Source organism: Lolium perenne, chromosome 4, assembly GCF_019359855.2.
Source record: "Lolium perenne isolate Kyuss_39 chromosome 4, Kyuss_2.0, whole genome shotgun sequence".
Lineage (NCBI taxonomy): Eukaryota > Viridiplantae > Streptophyta > Magnoliopsida > Poales > Poaceae > Lolium > Lolium perenne.
The window spans coordinates 116666016-116691895 of NC_067247.2; the positions used below are offsets into that span (position 1 = coordinate 116666016).

At 42.1% G+C, this 25880-nt stretch overlaps 1 long non-coding RNA gene across 1 annotated transcript; it reads right to left on the bottom strand.

Moving 5' to 3' along the window:
• Positions 1 to 1013: 1013 nt before the first annotated feature.
• Positions 1014 to 2474, bottom strand: LOC139830900 (uncharacterized). The gene is made up of 2 exons (XR_011744417.1): positions 2253 to 2474; positions 1014 to 1594 (listed from the first exon to the last, which is right to left on the bottom strand). It is a non-coding gene; the product is annotated as an uncharacterized lncRNA (long non-coding RNA).
• Positions 2475 to 25880: the final 23406 nt, after the last annotated feature.

Below are 25880 nucleotides of genomic sequence, written 5' to 3' on the forward strand. Positions count from 1 at the left end.
ATATGGGACCGGAACCAAAATCTGTGGGACCAGAACTTCTAATATATTTTACGAATATTATAAAAAACGAGCGTCCTTTTGAGCGGCCGAAGCATCCAATGAGACTTCACGAATCTTAAAGTCACCGGCAATTTTGCAACCAGCGAGGTTCAGCTACGTTGGCGCTGGAAAAACTAAAATAAATTCGCTAGAGTGGGGTTCAAACCTTTGACCTAATGATGTGGGCACACGATTGGTGACCTCTGACCAACTAGGATGGTGCTTCTTAACGTTTAAGCAACAGAAATTACAGTTAAGCAACAGAAATTACAGTTGTTTATTAAACCACCTACACTGTAGAACTGAAAACTAAACAAACATGACACCTATCTGCTTTGCTCATTGCACTTCATGCAAAATACGTACACAGGCGTGCTAACCTACTTGGCTGTTTTTGCTGTAGACCTTTCTTAGCACACATGATACGTAAGGAGGTGAATGGGTGATATATAAGAGCATCTCCACTTGTTCCCCAATACGGCGTCATCGGGTGAATTGGTTTTTGGCCCGTGTGGGGGGCGCCGGTGCGGATGTGATTATGGAGAGATGTCGGTGCCCAGCCCCCGCCCCTCAGTCCACGTAGCACCTTCATCCTCGGGTCATCAGTGATGGCGTCTCCCTCTGTCCCATGGGGATTCTCCTTCTCCTCTTGGTCGTCGACTATGGCGTCATGCGGCTTCGGGTCATTGCCGATGACATCGTTCGGTAAGGAGAGGGTGGCAGTGGTGCAACTTCAGATCTCCGATAAGATCCTTTTCCTGAACTATGGGGACTATGGTTCACTGACGATGATGATGATGAGATGCATGTAGCTGAAACACTTCCATACATATATATGGTCGTTTGAGTTGAGCTCTAATGAAGTCCAATTCTATATGCAAAAAAGTGCTGATTTGAACTTTCTAGTGTATTTTTGTATTCCGTCCATATAGAGATATCTATTAGAGCTAATGTTCTGCAGAGAACTGAGGCAACAGTTAACATCTGTGTTTGTATTTCTGACATACTATTCATCAAAATTCCGAACACACACTAAAAGCAGCTGCAACAGTTAAGAACAAAAACCTCTAGTGAACAAAGCAATCTAGTGAGCATTTCATAATCACACGCATAAAACATCACTTCCACATCATCAACACGCTATAGTTGGCCATTCTAGCAGCACTACTACATTATCATTCAGCGTGTCGCTAGCTGCTCTGCTCCTGCTAGCCCAGCGCGTCGCCGGCCTGTGCTCCTGCTAGCACGTTGCCGGCCCCCGTGCTCCTCCTAAGATCATTAGAACATCCAAAAGAGAACTGAGATCATTAAGATGCCAAAGCCAGACTGGAATCATAAAAATAAACTGGTTCATTATCTTTGTCATGAATATGGTTTATCACAAGAACTGACGTGCACATTCATAAAGAGAAACTTATCAGTGAGTAAAGAAGAGTATGGAGAGACTATATTGTCAAGCAATAACTGTTTAATACAAGCAGTGATAATATTTTCTAATATTCTTGACTATACTGTCGAGCGGATAAAGAGATGGTAGCTTCTGATCACTTGGAAGCTACAAGAACCAGGTAATCATCAAATGAAATAGACACTGAATATATCAGAGTCTAGCTACAAGGTTCAACAAGACCAAGACAAATTTCATATTCAGATGTCTCACTGTATGCAAGAACAAAAGGTCAAGATCTCTAGGTACAGCCGAAGTAAGTTGAAGTAAAAAGGATTGAAATAATTATCCAAAGGCTCACATGTTGCACAAGTCTACCCTATTCACTATTCAGCAAAAAGCTAAATACCACTTCTAGATACTAATCGTACTCTATAGAAACCTGGGCACTAAAAGCAATCCAATAACTAGATGTTTGTCAGGAAGCAACATGGTACGGCCAGAAAATGTTTCAAAACATTATATTGTACAGTACAAGGATTGTTCACTAAGAGATGAGGACCCCAACAAAAATCTGAAATTGCTAGCCATCTGCATTTACATCTGCAACCCACCATAGCCCAACGTTACTAGCAGTCTAACAGTTGAATCAGATTCCTCTTTCCTTTTCTCTTTTCTTTAAACTTCAAAGGAGATACTCGTTATATGAGCATCTGCTCAACTAAAAGCAATCAATCATGCAACGACCTATCTAGCAGACTAGCACCAAAGGAAGGGCAACGACGCGTACCCAGCAGCCTCCCATTTCTTCAAGCAATTGACTAACCTTGACGAATTGCGTCCGATCCCACGGGAGACGAGGGCGGCGGCTGCCGACTCCGATCCATCTGTGGTGGCTGTGACTCCGATCCAGCCGGTGAAGAGAGCGATGGCGCAACAGACATGGCCGAGGAGAAGTCCTTGGTCAGGACTCAGGCGTCGGCTGCAGCTCCGAGGCCGCTCCCTCGTGCTGAGTCCCCGCGACGGGCCGACGGGCGGCGACTCACGACGGGGGAGCGGCTGCTGCGGGGCGGCGGCTGCGGGGCGGCGGGGCGGCGGCGGGCGCTCGTGGGAGAGTTCTTTCCCCTTTTTCTATCGAGATGTATCTCACAATCTGATCTAATTCTGATTTTATTTTATTTGGAACACGGATTAAAACGTCCATTGCAGAGCTCTGTTAGAGCAGGTCTAACAGACCCCCTAAACCACGCCGAACTTGTATAATTCCGGCGGTATACGGGGTGCGGGCGAAAATGGCCGTCTAGCAGGCCCCCTAAACGGTTCACCCCGTATCTAAAATATACAGGGCCTCGGAATTTTCTCCCTCGCCCCTTACTTATAGAGGGTGGAGGGGCTTGTAGGGGGTGAAAACTGCACTCTGCACCACCGGACCTCGCCGCGCCGCCGCCAAACAAACTCCACTCCGGCGACCAATTCCAGCCAACGAGCTCTAAATTCTATCAAATCTCTACCAATTTCTTTCAACCCATCAAGATTTCTATCAAATAATGAAAAAACTAGATGAATTTTGAAGCAAAATTCCGCGTTCTCCCACTCGGGGCGGAGCGTGGGACGGGGCGGAAGCTGGCGCCGGCGCGGCAGGCGGGGGCACCGCGACGGGGGCGAGGCCGGTGGTGGCCATGGCGGCCCGAGGCGGCACAAGGCGACGGGGGTCATGGCGGCTCGAGGCGGCACAAGGCGACGGGGGCCATGGCGGCTCGAGGCGGCGCAAGGCGACGGGGCCGCCCGCGGCCCGAGAAGCGGGGCGAGGCGGCAGTGGCGGCGCGTGGCGCAGCTCGGGCGGCATGTCCGGTGGTGCGGGGCGGCAGGTCCGGTGGGGCGGCAGGTCCGGCGGCGGGGCTGCAGCGCGATGAGATGAAAAAAGAAGCATATTCCTCTTTTACAGTTTTCGTATACGGGGACTGCTAGACGGGAGGCGTTTTTGTCGGGTTAAAAGTACTCGCGTTTTATATACAGGGCCCTCTACACGTGTTTTACGGGGCGGAAATTTAGGGGGTCTGTTAGACATGCTCTTACGGTGTCATAACATTATAGAACTTACAGGAAATTTATCACATATTTAATCAACGGTCACGAAAAATTACATTAGACGGAACAAAAATTTAGTTAGACGGAACCAAAGTTCCATGCCAATCACCGTAAAAGAGCTCATCTTTGTATTATTATCTATATTTTTTTTCAAAGTTTGCACAATTTAACTTGCATGAAAAATTATGCACAACATAAAATGGGCAGGAGAGAGTAGTAATGATTTTAATTGGTAACAAGGTCAATTTAAATGAGTAAACCCTAATAGTAGTAAACTAATCTCCATCTCCTCCAGTCGGGGATCTCCACCCAACACGCCTGCACTGTGCGCAGTCACTATACATAACATCATCAATTCATCATGCCCCATTAATTCGGATGGCCAACCTGTTATACTAGTAAGACAAATATCACAACCGATATAGTTATATGCATATACTCCACTCCCTTCATTTTCCCTTTCCCATGATTCCAAACTTGTATGGATTTATGAATAGACAAGAACATATAAGGTATCTGCACTAGGAACAAATGAATCAGATATCTAGAAGTTGAACAGAGAATGGTGCATAGTTATGGTCTAGCTAGTAGCATTTCATTCCAGGAATTGGATAAAGAAGCAAGATAAATTGCCAAATCGGATTGCAAGGCGTCGGGAGGGCTCATCTCAAAAAAGCATTATGTTAGTGTACTAGATTGGAGTTTCACACTAGAGTTTTCAGAAAATAGATTTGTTTGCCATAATACAGGATAGCGGAGACGAGAAGAGTCCACGCTGCATCGTTTCTTTTCCCTGTATAGAGTATATAGCATAAAACTACTACTTTCTATGCAAAATTTCGGAAAACTATCACTTTTCGTTCCAATCGCATAGAAGAATTACCACATTTGGTGGAGGTTGTCTCAGATAGCACTAATCCTGAATTAAACACGAATTGATAGCTGTCGTTTTATAGATAGGTCATTAAGTTTTGAAGGAAAATTACGCACGGGTACCTCGTGTCTCGCAGTTTTCAAATAATCACCTATTTATTTTTCAAACCTTCTTATAACTTTTGAATAATAATTTAAATGGAAAAACTTTTCATATAAAAAGTGCTCAGACATGTTTAAATGTTTCAAATATAAACTTTTTAAAACCTTCATAACTTTTCAATACTAATTCAAAAGGAAAAACTTATAATATGAAAAGTGCTTAGAAATGTTTGAATATTTCAAATATAAACTTTTTAAAAACTTTCATAACTTTTGAATACTAATTCAAATGAAAAAACTTATAATATGAAAAGTGCTCAGAAATGTTTGAATATTTCAAATATAAACTTTTTAAAACCTTCATAACTTTTGAATACTAATTCAAATAAAAAACTTATAATACGAAAAGTGCTCAGAAATGTTTAAATATTTCAAATATAAACTTTTTGGAACCTTCATAACTTTTTAATACTAATTCAAATGGAAAAAAAGTTATAATATGAAAGTGATCAGAATTGTTTGAATAATTCAAATATATAAACTTGTATCACTATTTCAGATAATTAAAATATGCAAACAATTAAAATAACTTCTATTAATAATATAAACTTTGGAAATTCATAACTTCTATTCAAATATTTCTGAGGACTTTTCATGTTATAAGTTTTTCCATTTGAATTGGTATTCAAAAGTTATGAAGGTTTTTAAAAAATTATATTTGAAATATTGAAATATTTCTGAGCACTTTTTATATGATAAGTTTTTCCATTTAAATTAGTATTCAAAAGTTATGAAGATTTCAAAATGTTTATACTTAAAATACTCAAACATTTGTAAGCACTTTTCATATTATAAGTTTTTCCATTTGAATTAGTATTCAAAAGTTATGATGGTTTTAAAAAGTTTATATTTAAAATATTTAAACATTTCTGAGCACTTTTCATATTAAAAGTTTTTCGATTTGAATTAGTATTTAAAAGTTATGAAGGTTTCAGAAATAAATAGGTGGTTATTTGAAAACTGCGAGAAACGAGGGACCCGTGCGTAATTTTCCTTCAAAACTTAAGGACCTATCTACAAAATGACGGCTATCAATTCGTGTACAATTCAGGATCAGTGCTATCTGAGACAACCTCCACCAAATGTGATAGTTCTATGCGATTAGAACGAAAAGTGGTAATTTTCCAAAATTTTGCATAGAAGTAGTAGTTTTATGCTATATACTCCCTTGTGTACACATTAAATTGATCGACATGATCTTCTACAACTCTGAACCAGCACAACATCCAGAGAAACTCGCACCCTCAAGCAAAAGCCGGGAAGCGCACGTGTAGCCCGCACAGGGTAAACCAGTACTGCCTCCGTCCTTAAAAATATGTTAAATATTTGTTCTGCCTCCGTCCATAAAAAGATATTGAATATTTGTTCAAATTTGAATGTATCTATACACTAAAAAGTATTTAGAGAAAAACTTTTAACGTGTACTATTTTTTTCTAGATGAACAAGCTAAGAGCATCTCCAGTCGCGTCCCCCAAATCATCCCCCAAACCACGCTGGATCGAGCGTTTGGGAGATGTGTTTTGTTCGTGCCGCGTTTGGGGACGTCGCTTCCCAGTCGCGTCCCCCAAACACCGCCCCCAAATGTATATTGGTGCACGAAAATAAAGGTTTTCATTCAAATTTGATTATATATTATAAAATTTGAATAAAAACGGCTAGATTTCATCTAAACCTAGCCTACTGACCGCCCGGCGGTGCGTTCGACGGCCCCGCACCGTCGTCGCCTCCCCTCCGCCGCAGCTCTTGCTGCGCGCGCCGCCTCTCCGTGCATAGGGCGGTGGCCAGACGCCGCTTCTCCAGCAGCGCGTCGACGTCTGCTCTCCCCTGTTGCGCCGCCTGGAGGGAGAGCTCGACGGCGCGATGAATCTACGCCACTTCGCGGGCACGGGCGTCGTCCTGGAGCTTCTTCTCCAACTCGAAGGTCTCGACGAGCGCGCGTTGCTGATCGGCCGTCTCGTCCGGGTGCGGCCCGGCGGCGGCGGCGGTGCCGTCGGCCTCCACCTCGGTCTCCTCCTCCTCCGCATCGGCCTCCTCCTCCTCCATTGGCGCCTCCATCATCGTTGCTGCCAACGCGTCGGCCTCCGCTGCCAACTCGTCCGCCCGCCTCCCCCAGGCCGCCTCCGTTGCTGCCAGCGCCGCCTCCCGCTACTGACGCTCCTCCGCCGCCAGCTGCTGCTGGCGCTCGATCGCCTCCCGCCGTTCACGGTACAACGCCTCCCGCTCCTCGCGTTGGCGCCGACGCTCATCATCGCACCTCCGACTCATCTCCTCCGTCCGGTGCCGCTGCACCTCTTCTTCCGTCGAGGCGTTGAACACCGCAACGGTGTCCGCTAGCGCCTCCTCGTGCCACACTGCTGCCGCCGCGGTCTCGTCAGCTGCGGGGCCAGGGGCGTAGAACGCCGCTACATCCGCCGTGTGCGCCGCCTCACGCTGCTAGTGGGCCTGCTGCTCGAGTGCCTCCCGCTGCTACTGATGATGTTCACGCCACAGCTGCATCCCTCTCCGCCGCCGCTCTTCCCGGGCGGCAGCGTCGATGTCGAGCTGCGATTCCGGTGGTGGAGGTGGAGGAGACGGTGGTGGAGGAAACTGGCCATCGTCGGGGCGGCTCATCATTGCGCACTGGTGGTGGAGGATATGGCAGTGGAGCGATGAGGGCTGTGTTTGTGGCGGAGGAAGGCGTGTCGGTGGCTGTGGTGGCTGCCATTGAGCCGGGAGGGCCTTTTATAGACGCCGGCGTCGGGAAGAAAGCGCGGGAACGGACGGTGGAGTGCGAATGCCGGCGACGCGTGGAGGCTGCGCAGCACCGACGAGACGTCTCGTCTGCCCCTCTGTCGCCATTAAGGCAAAGATGTCGCCGTGTGTCACTACGCGTGAATAACTTCCGCCGCGAGGTAGGCGACGGTTAGATCCAAACTTGAATGAGTCGCTGACGGGTCAGTCCCGCGTCGCTTCGCCTCGCTTTTCGTTGTGTCCGGCATGCCCGGTGCGTCCCCTGTGGGGCGGGGACGGGCTCGGGGCGCCGGGCACCGTATCGAGCCGCGCCGGACAAAAAAGGGCTTTGGGGGACGTGGCTGGAAGCGTTTTTTTTCCGGCGCGCCCCAAATCGGTTTGGGGGACGGTTTGGGACGTGACTGTAGATGTTCTAAGAGCCACAACTACCATTCTCTCCCTTCATTAATCACACCTCCACGTCATCTCAAATCCTGACCTCGAGTTTAAATACGAAAACAATCCAGCAATATATCTCGAGGCGTGGCTTCAGAGCATCTTGATGTCTACGCACGCTTCTATTCCTGTAGACAGTGTTGGGCCTCCAAGAGCATAGGTTTGTAGAACAGCAGCAAATTTCCCTTAAGTGGATCACCCAAGGTTTATCGAACTCAGGGAGGAAGAGGTCAAAGATATCCCTGTCAAGCAACCCTGCAATCACGATACAAGAAGTCTCTTGTGTCCCCAACACACCTAATACACTTGTCAGATGTATAGGTGCACTAGTTCGGCGAAGAGATAGTGAAATACAAGTAGTATGGATGTATATGAGTGGTAATAGCAATCTGAATAAAATATGACAGCGAGTAAACATGCAACAGAACAGTAAATAAACGGAGATTCGATGCTTAGAAACAAGGCCTAGGGATCCTACTTTCACTAGTGGACACTCTCAACATTGATCACATAACAAAACCACTCTACACTCTCTTGTTGGATGATGAACACCACTAATTGTGTAGGGCTACAAGAGCACCTCAATGCCAGAGTTAACAAGCTCCACAACATTCGATAATCATATTTAAATAACCTTAGAGTGCATGATAAATCATTGCAATTACACCAAGTACTAACATAGCATGCACACGGTCACCATCACACTATGAAGGAGGAATAGATCGCATCAATACTATCATAGCAATAATTAACTTCATAATCTACAAGAGATTACAATCATAGCCTACTCCAAGTACTACATGATGCACACACTGTCACCGTTACACCATGGAGGAGGAATAGAGTACTTTAATAACATCACTAGAGTAACACATAGATGAATAGTGATACAAAACTCATATGAATCTCAATCATGTAAGGCAGCTCATGAGATCATTGTATTGAAATACATAGGAGAGAGATTAACCACATAGCTACCGGTACAGCCCTTAGCCTCAATGGAGAACTACTCCCTCCTCATGGGAGACAACAGCGTTGATGAAGATGGCGGTGGTGTCGATGGAGATGCCTTCCGGGGGCACTTCCCCGTCCCGGCGGCGTGCCGGAACAGAGACTCCTGTCCCCCAGATCTTGGCTTCGCGATGGCGGCGGCTCTGGAAGGTTTCTCATACCGTGGCTTTTCCGTCTCCAAGATTTAGGTCAGGGACCTTTAAATAGGTGAAGAGGCGGAGTCGGAAGGCTGACGGGGCCACCACACAGTAGGGCGGCGCGCCTGGTGATACGACTCAAACGTATCTATAATTTCTTATGTTCCATGCTACTTTTATGATGATACTCACATGTTTTATACACATTATATGTCATTATTATGCATTTTCTGGCACTAACCTATTGACGAGATGCCGAAGAGCCAGCTGTTGTTTTCTGCTGTTTTTGGTTTCAGAAATCCTAGTAAGGAAATATTCTCGGAATTGGACGAAATCAACGCCCAGGGTCCTATTTTTCCACGAACCTTCCAGAAGACCGGAGAAGTAATGAATTGGGGCCACGAGGCAGCCACACACTAGGGCGGCGCGGCCTGGGCCTTGGCCGCGCCGGCCTGTTGTGTGGGGCCCTCGTGTGGCCCCCTGACCTGCCCTTCCGCCTACATATAGTCTTCGTCGCGAAACCCGCAGTACCGAGAGCCACGATACGGAAAACCTTCCAGAGACGCCGCCGCCGCCAATCCCATCTCGGGGGATTCAGGAGATCGCCTCCGGCACCCTGCCGGAGAGGGGAATCATCTCCCGGAGGTCTCTTCATCGCCATGATCGCCTCCGGATCGATGTGTGAGTAGTCCACCCCTGGACTATGGGTCCATAGCAGTAGCTAGATGGTTGTCTTCTCCTAATTGTGCTATCATGTTAGATCTTGTGAGCTGCCTATCATGATCAAGATCATCTATTTGTAATCCTTCATGTTGTGTTTGTTGGGATCCGATGAATATTGAATACTATGTCAAGTTGATTATCAGTCTATCATATATGTTATTTATGTTCTTGCATGCTCTCCGTTGCTAGTAGAGGCTCTGGCCAAGTTGATACTTGTGACTCCAAGAGGGAGTATTTATGCTCGATAGTGGGTTCATGCCTCCATTAAATCTGGGACAGTGACAGAAAGTTCTAAGGTTGTGGATGTGCTGTTGCTACTAGGGATAAAACATCGATGCTTTGTCTAAGCATATTTGTGTTGATTACATTACGCACCATACTTAATGCAATTGTATGTTGTTTACAACTTAATACTGGAAGGGGTTCGGATGATAACCTGAAGGTGGACTTTTTAGGCATAGATGCATGCTGGATAGCGGTCTATGTACTTTGTCGTAATGCCCTGATTAAATCTCATAGTACTCATCATGATATATGTATGTGCATTGTTATGCCTTCTTTATTTTGTCAATTGCCCAACTGTAATTTGTTCATCCAACATCTGCTATCTTATGGGAGAGACACCACTAGTGAACTGTGAACCCCGGTCCTATTCTTTACATCTGAAATACAATCTGCTGCAATTGTTCTTTACTATTCTTTACAAACAATCATCATCATCCACACTATACATCTAATCCTTTGTTTACAGCAAGCCGGTGAGATTGACAACCTCGCTGTTACGTTGGGGCAAAGTTCTGTGATTGTGTTGTGCAGGTTCCACGTTGGCGCCGGAATCCCTGGTGTTGCGCCGCACTACACTCCGCCACCAACAACCTTCAACGTGCTTCTTGACTCCTACTGGTTCGATTAAACCTTGGTTTCTTACTGAGGGAAACTTGCTACTGTGCGCATCACACCTTCCTCTTGGGGTTCCCAACGGACGTATCAACTACACGCATCAAGCAAATTTCTGGCGCCGTTGCCGGGGACGTGAAGGAAAATTTTACCACAGAGATTTCTAACTCCCACGTCAACTGCACGCCAGCAAATAAATTTCTGGCGCCGTTGCCGGGGAGATCAAGACACGCTGCAAGGGAAGTCTCCACTTCCAATCTCTTTACTTTGTTTTTGTCTTGCTTTGTTTTATTTTATTTACTACTTTGTTTGCTGCACTAAAACAAGACACAAAAAAAAATTAGTTGCTACTTTACTTTATTTACTGCTTTGTTTGCTTCTTATATCAAAAAAACACAAAAAAATTAGTTGCTAGTTTTACTTTATTTACTGTCTTGTTCTCTATATCGAAAACACAAAATAATTAGTTACTTGCATTTACTTTATTTACCTTTAGTTTGTTTCATCATGTTTCCTCCTAAGTTCACTCTAAAAGACATACCGGTAGGACGTGGGGCTATAATTGGAAGAGATAATATAGAAGATTTTTTCACTCATGTTAGTACCGTTGAAGATTTTGAAGATAGACACTTGGTAGAACTTGCTCCTACTTATGAAATTGCTGTTGCTTCTTTAGTACATATGTTGGAAACTAAATTTGTTAATCTCAATCCTATAATCCAACACATGTTTCTCACACTCGGTGATATGGAAGAAGGGGAAAAGAAATATTTTGTTTTAGAAACCCTTCTCAAAGAATTTGGTGGTGTAGCAAGAGAGGCTAGAAAGGTCTTTATCAAATACAATATGCTTGGCTCTTATACCAATTTTGTTAGTATCCTTGAAAAGATGGATATGGAGAGAGTAAGGTACACCAATAATATTAATGATGGTGGGGAGATTAAGACAACAATACCTTGTAAGCTCCTAGGAATGAATGACGCTCTAGAGAATAACTATGGTTGGCTTGTTCCTGAAAATTTGTTTAACGAGGATAGCAAACCTAAGAATAATGAAAAGGGAGCCTCTGAAACTCACATAGATAAGATAAAATGCATAGTTGAGAAAACTCCCAATACCTATGTTGATGCTTCATCTCTTGACAATACTTGATTCACACTTTCTGCGCCTAGCTGAAAGGCGTTAAAGAAAAGCGCTTATGGGAGACAACCTATTATTTTACTTCTGCACTTTATTTTATATTTGAGTCTTGGAAGTTGTTTACTACTGTAGCAACCTCTGCTTATCTTAATTTTATTGCATTGTTGTGCCAAGTAAAGTCTTTGATAGTAAAGTCAATACTAGATTTGAATTACTGCGCAGAAACAGATTTCTTGCTGTCACGAATTTCGATCTGCCTCTCTGTAGGTAGCTCAGAAAAATCTGCCAATTTACGTGCGTGATCCTCAGATATGTACGCAACTTTCATTCAATTTGGGGATTTTCATTTGATCAAGTCTGGTGCCTCAATAAAATCCGTCTTTACGGACTGTTCTGTTTTGACAGATTCTGCCTTTTATTTCGCATTGCCTCTTTTGCTATGTTGGATGAATTTCTTTGTTCCATTAATGTCCAGTAGCTTTGTGCAATATCCAGAAGTGTTAAAAATGATTATGTCACCTATGAACATGTGAATTTTTGATTATGCACTGACCCTCTAATGAGTTTGTTTTGAGTTTGGTGTGGAGGAAGTTTTCAAGGGTCAAGAGAGGAGGATGATACAATATGATCAAGAAGAGTGAAAAGTCAAAGCTTGGGGATGCCCCCGTGGTTCATCCCTGCATATTTTAAGAAGACTCAAGCGTCTAAGCTTGGGGATGCCCAAGGCATCCCTTCTTCATCGACAACTTATCAGGTTTCTCTAGTGAAACTATATTTTTATTTCGTCACATCTTATGTGCTTTACTTGGAGCGTATGTTTGCTTTTTTTTTTGTTTTTGTTTGAATAAGATCGGATCCTAGCATTCTTTGTGTGGGAGAGAGACACGCTCCGCTGTTTCGTATGAACAAATATGTTCTTAGCCTTATCTTTAATGTTCATTGCGAAAGTTGGACTATTTCATTCATTGTTATATGGTTGGAAACGGAAAATGCCGCATGTGGTAAATGGTTTAATGTCTTGAATAATGTGATACTTGGCAATTGTTGTGCTCATATAGATCATGTTTAAGCTCTTACATCATGTACCTTGTACTCATTAATGAATAACTACATAGAGCTTGTTAAAATTTGGTTTGCATGATTGATCTCTAGAGTCTAGATATTTTCTGGTCGAGGTGTTTGAACAACAAGAAGACAATGTAAAGTCTTATAATAGTTACAATATGTTCATATGTAAGCTTTGCTGCACCTTTTATACTTGAGTTTGCTTCAAACAACCTTGCTAACCTAGCCTTGTATTGAGAGGAATTCTTCTCGTGCATCCAAATCCTTGAGCCAACTACTACGCCATTTGTGTCCACCATACCTACCTACCACATGGTATTTCTCCACCATTCCAAAGTACATTACTTGAGTGCTACCTTTAAAATTTCCATTCTTTGCCTTTACAATATATAGCTCATGGGACAAAATAGCCTTAAAAACTATCGTGGTGAAGAATATGTACTTATGTGTCTTATTTCTTAATAAGTTGCTTGTTGAGCGGTAACCATGTTTCTGGGGACGCCATCAACTTTTACCTTTGTTGAATATCATGTGAGTTGCTATGCATGTTCGTCTTGTCTGAAGTAAGGGAGATTTTCATGATCAAATGGTTTGAGTATGCATATTGTTAGAGAAGAACATCGGGCCGCTAACTAAAGCCATGATTCATGGTGGAAGTTTCAGTTTGGACAATCAATCCTCAATCTCTTATGAGAAAATTAACTGTTGTTGAATGCTTATGCATTAAAGAGGAGTCCATTATCTGTTGTCTACGTTGTCCCGGTATGGATGTCTAAGTTGACAATAATCAAAAGCGAGAAATCCAATGCGAGCTTTCTCCTTAGACCTTTGTACAGGCGGCATAGAGGTACCCCTTTGTGACACTTGGTTGAAACATATGTATGCAATGATAATCCGTGTTAATCCAAGCTAATTAGGACAAGGTGCGGGCACTATTAGTATACTATGCATGAGGCTTGCAACTTATAATATGTCTTATACATAACACATATGCTTTATTACTACCGTTGACAAAATTGTTTCTTGTTTTCAAAATGAAAATCTCTAGCACAAATATAGTAATCAATGCTTCCCTCTGCGAAGGGCCTATCTTCTACTTTATTGTTGAGTCAGTTTGCCTATTCTTTCTATCCCAGAAGCAAACACTTGTATCAACTGTGTGCATTGATTCTTACATGTTTACTTATTGCACCTGTTATATTACTTTGTGTTGACAATTATCCATGAGATATACATGTTGAAGTTGAAAGCAACCGCAGAAACTTTATCTTCCTTTGTGTTGCTTCAATGCCTTTACTTTGAATTTATTGCTTTATGAGTAACTCTTATGCAAGTATTATTGATGCTTGTCTTGAAAGTATTATTCATGAAAAGTCTTTGCTATATGATTCATTACTTTACTCATTATCTTCATCATTGCTTCGAATCGCTGCATTCATCTCATATGCTTTACAATAGTATGATCAAGATTATGATAGCATGTCACTTCAGAAATTATCTTTGTTATCGTTTATCTACTCGAGGGCGAGTAGGAACTAAGCTTGGGGATGCTTGATACGTCTCAAACGTATCTATAATTTCTTATGTTCCATGCTACTTTTATGATGATACTCACATGTTTTATACACATTATATGTCATTATTATGCATTTTCCGGCACTAACCTATTGACGAGATGCCGAAGAGCCAGTTGCTGTTTTCTGCTGTTTTTGGTTTCAGAAATCCTAGAAAGGAAATATTCTCGGAATTGGACGAAATCAACGCCGAGGGTCCTATTTTTCCACGAATCTTCCAGAAGACCGGAGAAGTAACGAAGTGGGGCCACGAGGAGGCCACACACTAGGGCGGCGCGGCCTGGGCCTTGGCCGCGCCGGCCTGTTGTGTGGGGCCCTCGTGTGGCCCCTGACCTGCCCTTCCGCCTACATATAGTCTTCATCGCGAAACCCCCAGTACCGAGAGCCACGATACGGAAAACCTTCCAGAGACGCTGCCGCCGCCAATCTCATCTCGGGGGATTCAGGAGATCGCCTCCGGCACCCTGCCGGAGAGGGGAATCATCTCCCGGAGGTCTCTTCATCGCCATGATCGCCTCCGGATCGATGTGTGAGTAGTCCACCCCTGGACTATGGGTCCATAGCAGTAGCTAGATGGTTGTCTTCTCCTAATTGTGCTATCATGTTAGATCTTGTGAGCTGCCTATCATGATCAAGATCATCTATTTGTAATCCTTCATGTTGTGTTTGTTGGGATCCGATGAATATTGAATACTATGTCAAGTTGATTATCAGTCTATCATATATGTTATTTATGTTCTTGCATGCTCTCCGTTGCTAGTAGAGGCTCTGGCCAAGTTGATACTTGTGACTCCAAGAGGGAGTATTTATGCTCGATAGTGGGTTCATGCCTCCATTAAATGCAGGACGATGTGACAGAAAGTTCTAAGGTTGTGGATGTGCTGTTGCTACTAGGGATAAAACATCGATGCTTTGTCTAAGCATATTTGTGTTGATTACATTACGCACCATACTTAATGCAATTGTATGTTGTTTACAACTTAATACTGGAAGGGGTTCGGATGATAACCTGAAGGTGGACTTTTTAGGCATAGATGCATGCTGGATAGCGGTCTATGTACTTTGTCGTAATGCCCTGATTAAATCTCATAGTACTCATCATGATATATGTATGTGCATTGTTATGCCTTCTTTATTTTGTCAATTGCCCAACTGTAATTTGTTCATCCAACATCTGCTATCTTATGGGAGAGACACCACTAGTGAACTGTGAACCCCGGTCCTATTCTTTACATCTGAAATACAATCTGCTGCAATTGTTCTTTACTATTCTTTACAAACAATCATCATCATCCACACTATACATCTAATCCTTTGTTTACAGCAAGCCGGTGAGATTGACAACCTCGCTGTTACGTTGGGGCAAAGTTCTGTGATTGTGTTGTGCAGGTTCCACGTTGGCGCCTGAATCCCTGGTGTTCCGCCGCACTACACTCCGCCACCAACAACCTTCAACGTGCTTCTTGACTCCTACTGGTTCGATTAAACCTTGGTTTCTTACTGAGGGAAACTTGCTACTGTGCGCATCACACCTTGCTCTTGGGATTCCCAACGGACGTGTCAACTACACGCATCACCTGGCTCCTTGGCCGCGCCGCCCACACGTGTGGGCCCCTCCAGGGCTCTCCTCTGGTGGCTCTCGGGTGTTTTGGAAGCTTCGTGGAATTCTAAGATGCTGGGCGTTGATTTCGTCCGATTCCGAGAATATTTCGTTACTAGGATTTGTGAAACCAAAAACAGCAGAAAACAGGAACTGGCACTTCGGCATCTTGTCAATAGGTTAGTTCCGGAAAACGCATAATAATGACATATAATGTGTATAAAACATGTGAGTATCATCATAAAAGTAGCATGGAACATAAGAAATTATAGATACGTTTGAGACGTATCAAGCATCCCCAAGCTTAGTTCCTACTCGCCCTCGAGTAGGTAAACGATAACAAGGATAATTTCTGAAGTGACATGCTATCATAATCTTGATCAATACTATTGTAAAGCATATGAGATGAATGCAGCGATTCGAAGCAATGGTGAAGACAATGAGTAAACAATTGAATCATATAGCAAAGACTTTTCATGAATAGTACTTTCAAGACAAGCATCAATAAGACTTGCATAAGAGTTACTCATAAAGCAATAAATTCAAAGTAAAGGCATTGAAGCAACACAAAGGATGATTAAGTTTCATCAATTGCTTTCAACTTGTAACATGTATATCTCATGGATAGTTGTCAACATAAAGCAATATAACAAGTGCAATAAGTAAACATGTAAGAAGCAATGCACACAGTTTACACAAGTGTTTGCTTCTAAGATAGAAAGAAGTAGGTAAACTGACTCAACATAAAGTAAAAGAAAGGCCCTTCGCAGAGGGAAGCAGGGATTAAATCATGTGCTAGAGCTTTTTAAGTTTTGAAATCATATAAAGAGTATAAAAGTAAAGTTTTGAGAGGTGTTTGTTGTTGTCAACAAATGGTAATGGGTACTCTAACTACCTTATCAACCAGACTTTCAAGAGCGACTCCCATGAAGGACGTTATCTCTACCAGCAAGGTAGATCATCCCTCTTCTCTTTTGTTTACACATGTATTTTAGTTTCATTATTGATGACACTCCTCCCAACCTTTTGCTTACACAAGCCATGGCTAACCAAATCCTCGGGTGCCTTCGATCATTCACATACCATGGAGGAGTGTCTATTTGCAAAATTAAGTTGCTTACTGATGAATCAGGGCAAAACATGTGAAGAGAATTATTAATGAAAGTTAATTAATTGAGGCTGGGAACCCCATTGCCAGCTCTTTTTGCAAAATTATTGGATAAGCGGATGAGCCACTAGTCCATTGGTGAAAGTCTGTCAAGAGTAAATGACAAGGTTGAAAGATAAAACACCACATACTTCCTCATGAGCTATAAAACATTGACACAAATAAGGAGTAATAAAGTTTTGAATTGTTTAAAGGTAGCACATGAAGTATTTACTTGGAATGGCAGAAAAATACCATGTAGTAGGTAGGTATGGTGGACACAAATGGCATAGTTTTTGGCTCAAGGATTTGGATGCACGAGAAGAATTCCTCTCAATACAAGGCTAGGCTAGCAAGGTTGTTTGAAGAAAACTCAAGTATAAAAGGTGCAGCAAAGCTCACATATGAACATATTGTAACTATTATAAGACTTTACATTGTCTCCTTGTTGTTCAAACACCTTAACCAGAAAATATCTAGACTCTAGAGAAACCAATCATGCAAACCAAATTTTAACAAGCTCTATGTAGTTCTTCATTAATGGGTACAAGGTATATGATGCAAGAGCTTAAACATGATCTATATGAGCACAACAATTGCCAAGTATCACATTATTCAAGACATTATACCATTTACCACATGCAGCATTTTCTGTTTCCAACCAAATAATAATGAACGAAGCAGTTTCAACCTTCGCCATGAACATTAAAAGTAAAGCTAAGAACACTAGTGTTCATATGAACGAGCGAAGCGTGTCTCTCTTCCACACAAGCATGTATTTATTCAGAGAATGAAAATAACAAAACGAAAATAAAAACAAACAGACGCTCCAAGTAAAGTACATAAGATGTGACGGAATAAAAATATAGTTTCACTAGAGGTGACCTGATAAGTTGTCGATGAAGAAGGGGATGCCTTGGGCATCCCCAAGCTTAGATGCTTGAGTCTTCTTGAAGGGATGAACCACGGAGGCATCCCCAAGCTTAGACTTTTCACTCTTCTTGATCATAGTATATCATCCTCCTCTCTTGACCCTTGAAAACTTCCTCCACACCAAACTCGAAACAAACTCATTAGAGGGTTAGTGCATAATCAAAAATTCACATATTCAGAGGTGACACAATCATTCTTAACACTTCTGGACATTACCCAAAGCTACTGGAAGTTAATGGAACAAAGAAATCCATCCAACACAGCAAAAGAGGCAATGCGAAATAAAAGGCAGAATCTGTCAAAACAGAATAGTCCGTAAAGACGAATTTTTTAGAGGCACTGAACTTGCTCAGATGAAAATGCTCAAATTGAATGAAAGTTGCGTACATATCTGAGGATCACGCACGTAAATTGGCAGATTTTTCTGAGTTACCTACAGAGAGGCATATTGAAATTCGTGACAGCAAGAAATCTGTTTCTGCGCAGCAATCCAAATCTAGTATTGACTTTACTATCAAAGACTTTACTTGGCACAACAATGCAATAAAATAAAGATAAGGAGAGTTTGCTACAGTAGTAACAACTTCCAAGACTCAAATAAAAAACAAAATTGCTGTAGTAGAATAAAGACATGGGTTATCTCCCAAGAAGTGCTTTCTTTATAGCCATTAAGATGGGCTCAACAGTTTTAATGATGCACTCGCAAGAAATAAGAGTTGAAGCAAAAGAGAGCATCAAAAAGTAAGTATAAAACAAATTTAAGTCTAACCCACTTCCTATGAAAAGGAATCTTGTAAATAAAAAAATTCATGAAGCATAATGCAACAAGCATAGAAAGATAAAACACAAGTAACTTAAAAATTTTCAACATAAAGAGGGGACACTTAATATTATTAAGATGCATATTACCATGTTTCCCTCTTGATGACCCACAAGTATAGGGGATCGCAACAGTCTTCGAGGGAAGTATTACCCAATTTATTGATTCGAAACAAGGGGAGACAAAGAATATTTGGAAGCCTTAACAACGGAGTTGTCAATTCAGTTGCACCTGGAAACAGACTTGCTCGCAAGAGTTTATCAGTAGTAACAGTTTTATAGCAGTAGCAGTAGTAAAATAACAGCAGCAGAGTAACAAAGACAGCAGTAGTGATTATAGTAAACAACAGGATTAAAATACTGTAGGCACGGGGACGGATGACGGGCGTTGCATGGATGAGAGAAACTCATGTAACAATCATAGCAGGGCATTTGCAGATAATAATAAAACGGTGTCTAAGTACTAATCAATCAATAGGCATGTGTTCCAATTATAGTCGTACGTGCTCGCAATGAGAAACTTGCACAACATCTTTTGTCCTACCAGCCGGTGGCAGCCGGGCCTCAAGGGAAACTACTGGATATTAAGGTACTCCTTTTAATAGAGTACCGGAGCAAAGCATTAACACTCCGTGAACACATGTGATCCTCACATCGCTACCATTCCCTCCGGTTGTCCCGATTTCTGTCACTTCGGGGCCATTGGTTCCGGACAGCGACATGTGTATACAACTTGCAGGTAAGATCATAAACAACGAATATCATGATGAAATAATAACATGTTCAGATCTGAGATCATGGCACTCGGGCCCTAGTGACAAGCATTAAGCATAACAAGTTGCAACAATATCATAAAAGTACCATCTACGGACACTAGGCACTATGCCCTAACAATCTTATGCTATTACATGACCAATCTCATCCAATCCCTACCATCCCCTTCGCCTACAGCGGGGGAATTACTCACACATGGATGGGGGAAACATGGCTGGTTGATGTAGAGGCGTTGGCGGTGATGGCGGTGATGATCTCCTCCAATTCCCCGTCCCGGCGGAGTGCCAGAACGGAGACTTCTGGCTCCCGCGACGGAGTTTCGCGATGTGGCGGCGTTCTGGAGGGTTTCTGGCGACTTCGACTTCTCTCTGTGTGTTTTTAGGTCGAAACGAATAAGTAGTCCGAAGGGGGGCGTCGGAGGCCGGCCGAGGGGGCCACACCACCTGGCCGCGCGGGCCCCCCTGGGCCGCGCCGCCTGGTGGTGTGGGGCCCTCGGGCCTCCACTTCAAGTGCCCTTCTGGCTCCGTTAGTTTCCTGGGAAAATAGGGCCTTCTGCATAAATTCCGAGGTTTTTCCCGAAAGTTGGATTTCTGCACAAAAACGAGACACCAGAGCAGTTCTGCTGAAAACAGCGTTAGTCCGTGTTAGTTGCATCCAAAATACACAAATTAGAGGCAAAACAATAGCAAAAGTGTTCGGGAAAGTAGATACGTTTTGGACGTATCAACTCCCCCCAAGCTTAGCTTATTGCTTGTCCTCAAGCAATTCAGTTAACAACTGAGCGATAAAAGAACTTTCACGAACACATTTGCTCATATGATGTATATATTCTCATGACATGGCTAATAGTTGAGCAGTTCATAACAAGGTACATGCAAATAAGATCATCTAATAGCTATATCAATCATGAAGAGGTACCAACAATTAATAATAAGCATCATGAATCATGTATATTAGCAGGATTGCAATGTTCATAAGAGAGTATGATAAAGTGGTATCTCGCTTGCCTGTATTTGATTGGCAAAACATAAATGCCCGGGCACCTCTGGAGTTCATAGAAAGACTAGAAGTAGTGATTGTCAAAGATAAAAGCATCAAAGTTATACCACAATCAATCATATTTTGAGACAAGCATATTATACTAAGAATGACAGTTGTGCTCTCAAGATAGTACTCAAAGAAATAATGGAGACACAACATAAAAGTAAAAGATTGACCCTTCGCAGAGGGAAGCAGGGATTAACATGCGCTAGAGCTTTTCATTTTTATAAATCAGGAGTAAAATTATTTTGAGGGGTGTTTGTTGTTGTCAACGAATGGTAATGGGTACACTAACTACCTCGCCAACCGGACTTTCAAGAGCGGCTCCCATGAATTATTGCATATTTATTTGGCACTCCTTCCAACCTTTCTTACACAAACCATGGCTAACCGAATCCTCTGGTGCCTGCCAACAATCTCATACCATGAAGGAGTGCCTTTTTATTTTAGTTTTATTATGATGATGACACTCCCCCCAACCTTTGCTTACACAAGCCATGGCTAACCGAATCCTTCGGGTGCCGTCCAACAATCACAAACCATGGAGGAGTGTCTATTTAAGTTTAATTAATTCGGGACTGGGAATCCCATTGCCAGCTCTTTTTGCAAAATTATTGGATAAGCGGATGTGCCACTATTCCATATGAGAGTCCGTCAAAAGTAAATGACAAGGTTGAAAGCTAAACACCACATACTTCCTCATGAGCTATGAAACATTAACACAAATTAAGAAGCATTTTGAAGGTTTTAAAGGTAGCGCATGAGAATTTACTTGGAATGGTTTGAAATGCCATGCATAGGTATTTATGGTGGACGCTCTGGAATAACTTGGTTTTCATGTGTTTGGAGGCACGAGCAGCGTTCCCGCTCAGTACAAGTGAAGGCTAGCAAGAGACTAGGGAGCGACAAATCAAGAGAGCAGTAACTGTCATAATCATGCTTGCGGCAAAATAAATTAACTGAGGCATAAAAGTGATACAAGAACTCTGAAGCAATGTAAATCATTGAGGCTTAATTGACTCTTGTTCAGTCATATGCATGCGTGAGCATGTGCCAAGTCAATATAAATGAATTATTCAGAGGAGGATACCACAATGCCATACTTACTTATGGATAAAACAATGCAAGCAAACATCCATGACATGCTACTCATATTAATAGATTGGAGCTAAACATGAGAGATCATAAACTACTAGACTTTCTCAAATAATATATACCTCACATGAACCAACTAAGCATGCTCACATGGATGAGTATATGTACAAAAATGAAAACAAATAGAGTTCATACCAGCCTCTCACCACAATCAGATTGTCGTGGATCGTCATTATTGCCTTTTCACTTGTGTAGCTTGGATAATATGAAATGAAAACCACGCTCCAGCCACCGAATACCATTGAACTCATGATGAACTTTACAAACCAAAGAAGAACAGCAAATATTTTTGGTGTTTTCAAATTGCAAACAAGAACAAGAGGAAACAAGCAAACAAAGCAAAATCTTTTTGGGTTTTCTTATAGCAAACTAGCAATAGCAAATAAAGCGAAACAAATGCAAGAAACCAAAGCAAACAAATGGTGAAGAGAAACAACAGAAATATTTTTGGTCTTTTTGTGTTTTGGGAAAGAAATAAAGCAAAAACAAGAAATAGCAAACTAAAAGAAACACAGAAAAGCAAGATGGCAGAAATCTGCCAAAACTTGACAGCAGTACAGAAATCGATTTTTACAAAAATCTTACGTTGCTCAGTCCAAAAAGTGTTCAACTAATGAAAGTTAGATAACAACCTGGGGAACCTGCACAAAAATTTTCAACTCAAAATAACGTTCTGGCTGTGCACACGAATTTTTACGGTAACAGCCCAGAATCTGTTTTCAGGCAGCACTTCCCCAAATATCATCTTCCTCTCATTAGAAAACCACTCAAAGAGACTAAACAAGTATATACAAGTATCCAGCAATCATAATATGCAAAGAATGAGTGATGCCAGTATACCTCCCCCCAAGCTTAGGCTCTTGGCCTAAGTGGAGTTCAATCCCATCGATCCCATGAAGTAGTACCTCCGTAATATGAAGATGGGTCGTATTCCGGGTATGTGCTAGAAGAAGCACCCGGATATGTGCCGGTGTGGTCGTAGGAGGTCCCGACGTCCTCGGAGTCATGTTGCTGGTGGAACTCTTGTATCTTCATATGTTCCTCCACCTCCTCCTTAGTGCGCGACCATGGTTGCCTGTCAATATCAAACAAGCCTGGCTGGGGAAGAGGGATTTCTTTCTCATCCCCGTCAGCAAACAACATTCTATAGGCCGTAGACTCAGTGGTAACAAAATGATGACTCTTCATGGCAGCAATATCAAGTCTCCTAGGGGCCAATGGCACATCATTAGGATCAATAGGAAGATCTAGATATGTTAAAACACGCAGTGCAATAGTTCCTCCAAAAATAGGTCCCCTGGTAGACAGGCGACGAGCAATAAGAGCACCAAGGTGATAAGATGTTTGACCAGTAAGTGCAATGTTCAGGAAAGCAAGATGGTAGCTAGAAATATTACTAGTGTTCTCCCTACCAAGAATGCTAGTAGCAATGTAGTATGCAAAATATTTAATGGCGGGGAGTTGAATGTTCCTTATCTTGCCCCGCTGAATGGTGCGACAGTCGTCATTCGTGATCCCTCGGTAGAGCTCCAACAAGTCCCGAGGGTTGTCATCAATCCTACTTGCTGTACCTGCAGGGTCAATATCCAAAGCAAGACAAAAATCCTTCAATTGCATAGTAACAGGATTACCATAAATCCTGAATGCAACCGTTGGCTCATATTGTTTATTGTCAAACCGGAAACTTTCGACGAAAATTTTTGTGAGCATATAATACTGCTCCCTTTCATCTCCCATATAGGTAGTTAACCCTGCCCTGTTGACAAGGGTCAAGAAATCCTCCAGTATCCCTGCATTCCTTAGAAAACCATAGCATGGAAAAGTAGAAGCATTAGGAGGACCGTTGTCCTCTTCAGGCGCGAAGCTAGGCGCGAGGATGTCTTCATTGTATGATTGCCTAATCCGGGTGGCGGCCCTAGAAGGCCTCCCGGTGCTGGTTGTCCCCTTCTTGAACAAATCTCCAAATTTGAACTTCTTCATTTTCTGAAATTTCCAACAAACAATATAAAACTTGATTTGGTGACATAAAATTGAGGGAAACTACTATAGGAGCTTGCTAGAGTACTAATCATGCATCAAAACTAGTTTCTACCACTTAGAACAAGCATGCAAGCTCACTAAACATGTTACCTACAGCAGCAAAATATTCAAGATATACTCAACCAAACAAAATTCTACTTGGATGGGTGGAGGAGTCACATACCGAAGAGCAAATGTGCCATGAGCAAAGAGATCGAGAAATCTGGAGCTCTGGAGCAAAAACGCGAGAGAGATGAACTTGGTACGAGTTTTTTCGGGAGAGAGAAGGTGCTGGGAGGAAGAGATGGCAAAGTGGGGCAGAGGGGGACCCACACCACATGGTGGCGCGGCCACCTCCTTGGCCGCGCCGGCCTGTGGTTTAGCGCCCTCTGGTGCCCCACAGGTCATCCTCTGGTGCTCCCAGGTGCCTCATCGAAAAATAGGACCAACGGTGTAATTTTCGCGAATTTTTGAAAACTTTGAAAAATGCACATTTTCTGGGTATTAGGTTTATTATTACTGGCCAGGAAAATTTTTGAAATCTCAAATCAACTAAGAAACTTTGCAAATTAAAAATACTACAGCAACTAAAACAAGTGGAGAAAGAAAGAAAGAGATGTTGTTTACCTCCTCTATGCATATAAAAGGTATTTGTTAACAAGGTTGATCAAGTCTTGCCACCAAATAAATTTTACATAGCATATGAAGAAATAAACCTCAAATCAATCATGTTACCTTGAATTGTATTGATATGGATCCAATCACAAGAGTTTGATATTCTTCTTTAGGCTCATATATAGGACAATCGATGGATCCCACTTTGATAGTTCTCACATGAGAAATAGTATTAACTCCGCACGCTTTTTCAATCCTCTTGGGGAAATAGACGGTGTGTTCCCTATCATCAACATTGAAAGTGACCTTTCCTTTATTGCAATCAATAACGGCCCCTGCGGTGTTAAGAAAAGGTTTCCCAAGAATAATAGACATATTATCATCTTCAGGCATTTCCAATACAACAAAATCAGTTAATATCAAGCAGTTAGTAGTAACTTGAACAGGAACATTCTCACATATACCAACAGGAATAGCAGTAGATTTATCAGCCATTTGCAAAGATATATCAGTAGGTATCAACTTATCTAAGTAAAGTCTCTTATAAAGAGAGAAAGGCATAACACTAACACCGGCTCCCAAGTCACATAGAGCAGTTTTGACATAATTATTCTTAATAGAACAAGGAATAGTAGGTATACCTGGGTCGCCCAACTTCTTTGGAATTTTGCCATTGAAAGAGTAATTAGCAAGCATAGTGGAAATTTCCTCATTGGGGATTTTCCTTATGTTAGTAACAATATCTTTCATATACTTTGAATAAGGAGGCAATTTAATAGCATCAGTTAAAGGGATTTGCAAGAATAAAGGTTTCATCCAATCACATAATTTATTATAGTGTTCTTCTTCCTTTGATTTTAGTTTCTTAGCAGGAAAAGGCATTGGCTTTTGCACCCAAGGTTCTCTTTCATTCCCATGTTTCTCAGCAATAAAATCTTCTTTAGTATACTTTTTATTTTTAGCATGCTTTTCAGGTTCTTCTTCAACCTCTTCTTTATCAGGAGTATCATTCTTATCATTATCTTCACTATTATCATGTTCATTACCACTTTCAGTTTCAGCATCAGAAATAGAAATACTATTAGGATCATTAACAGGTTCAGAGGATTCTACAACATTTTTATATTTCTTTTTCTTTTTCTTCTTAGAATGAGCTCTAGGTTCAATGCGTTGAGAATCTTGTTCAATTCTTTTGGGATGCCCTTCAGGATATAGAGGATCCTGGGTAGAGACACCACCTCTAGTTGTTACTTCATAAGCATGTTTTTCTTTAGCATTATTCCCTAACAAGTCATTTTGCACTTTAGTGAGTTGATCAATTTGAGTTTGAATCATTTGAAAATGTTTGACAAGCATCTTAACATCATTGGAGGTTCTCTCCACAATATCATGCAATTGACTAATAGCTTGAGAATTTTCCATTAGATGATTCTCTACTCTCATATTAAAATTTTCTTGTTTAACAATATAATTATCAAACTCATCTAAGCATTGTGCAGGAGGTTTCGAATACGG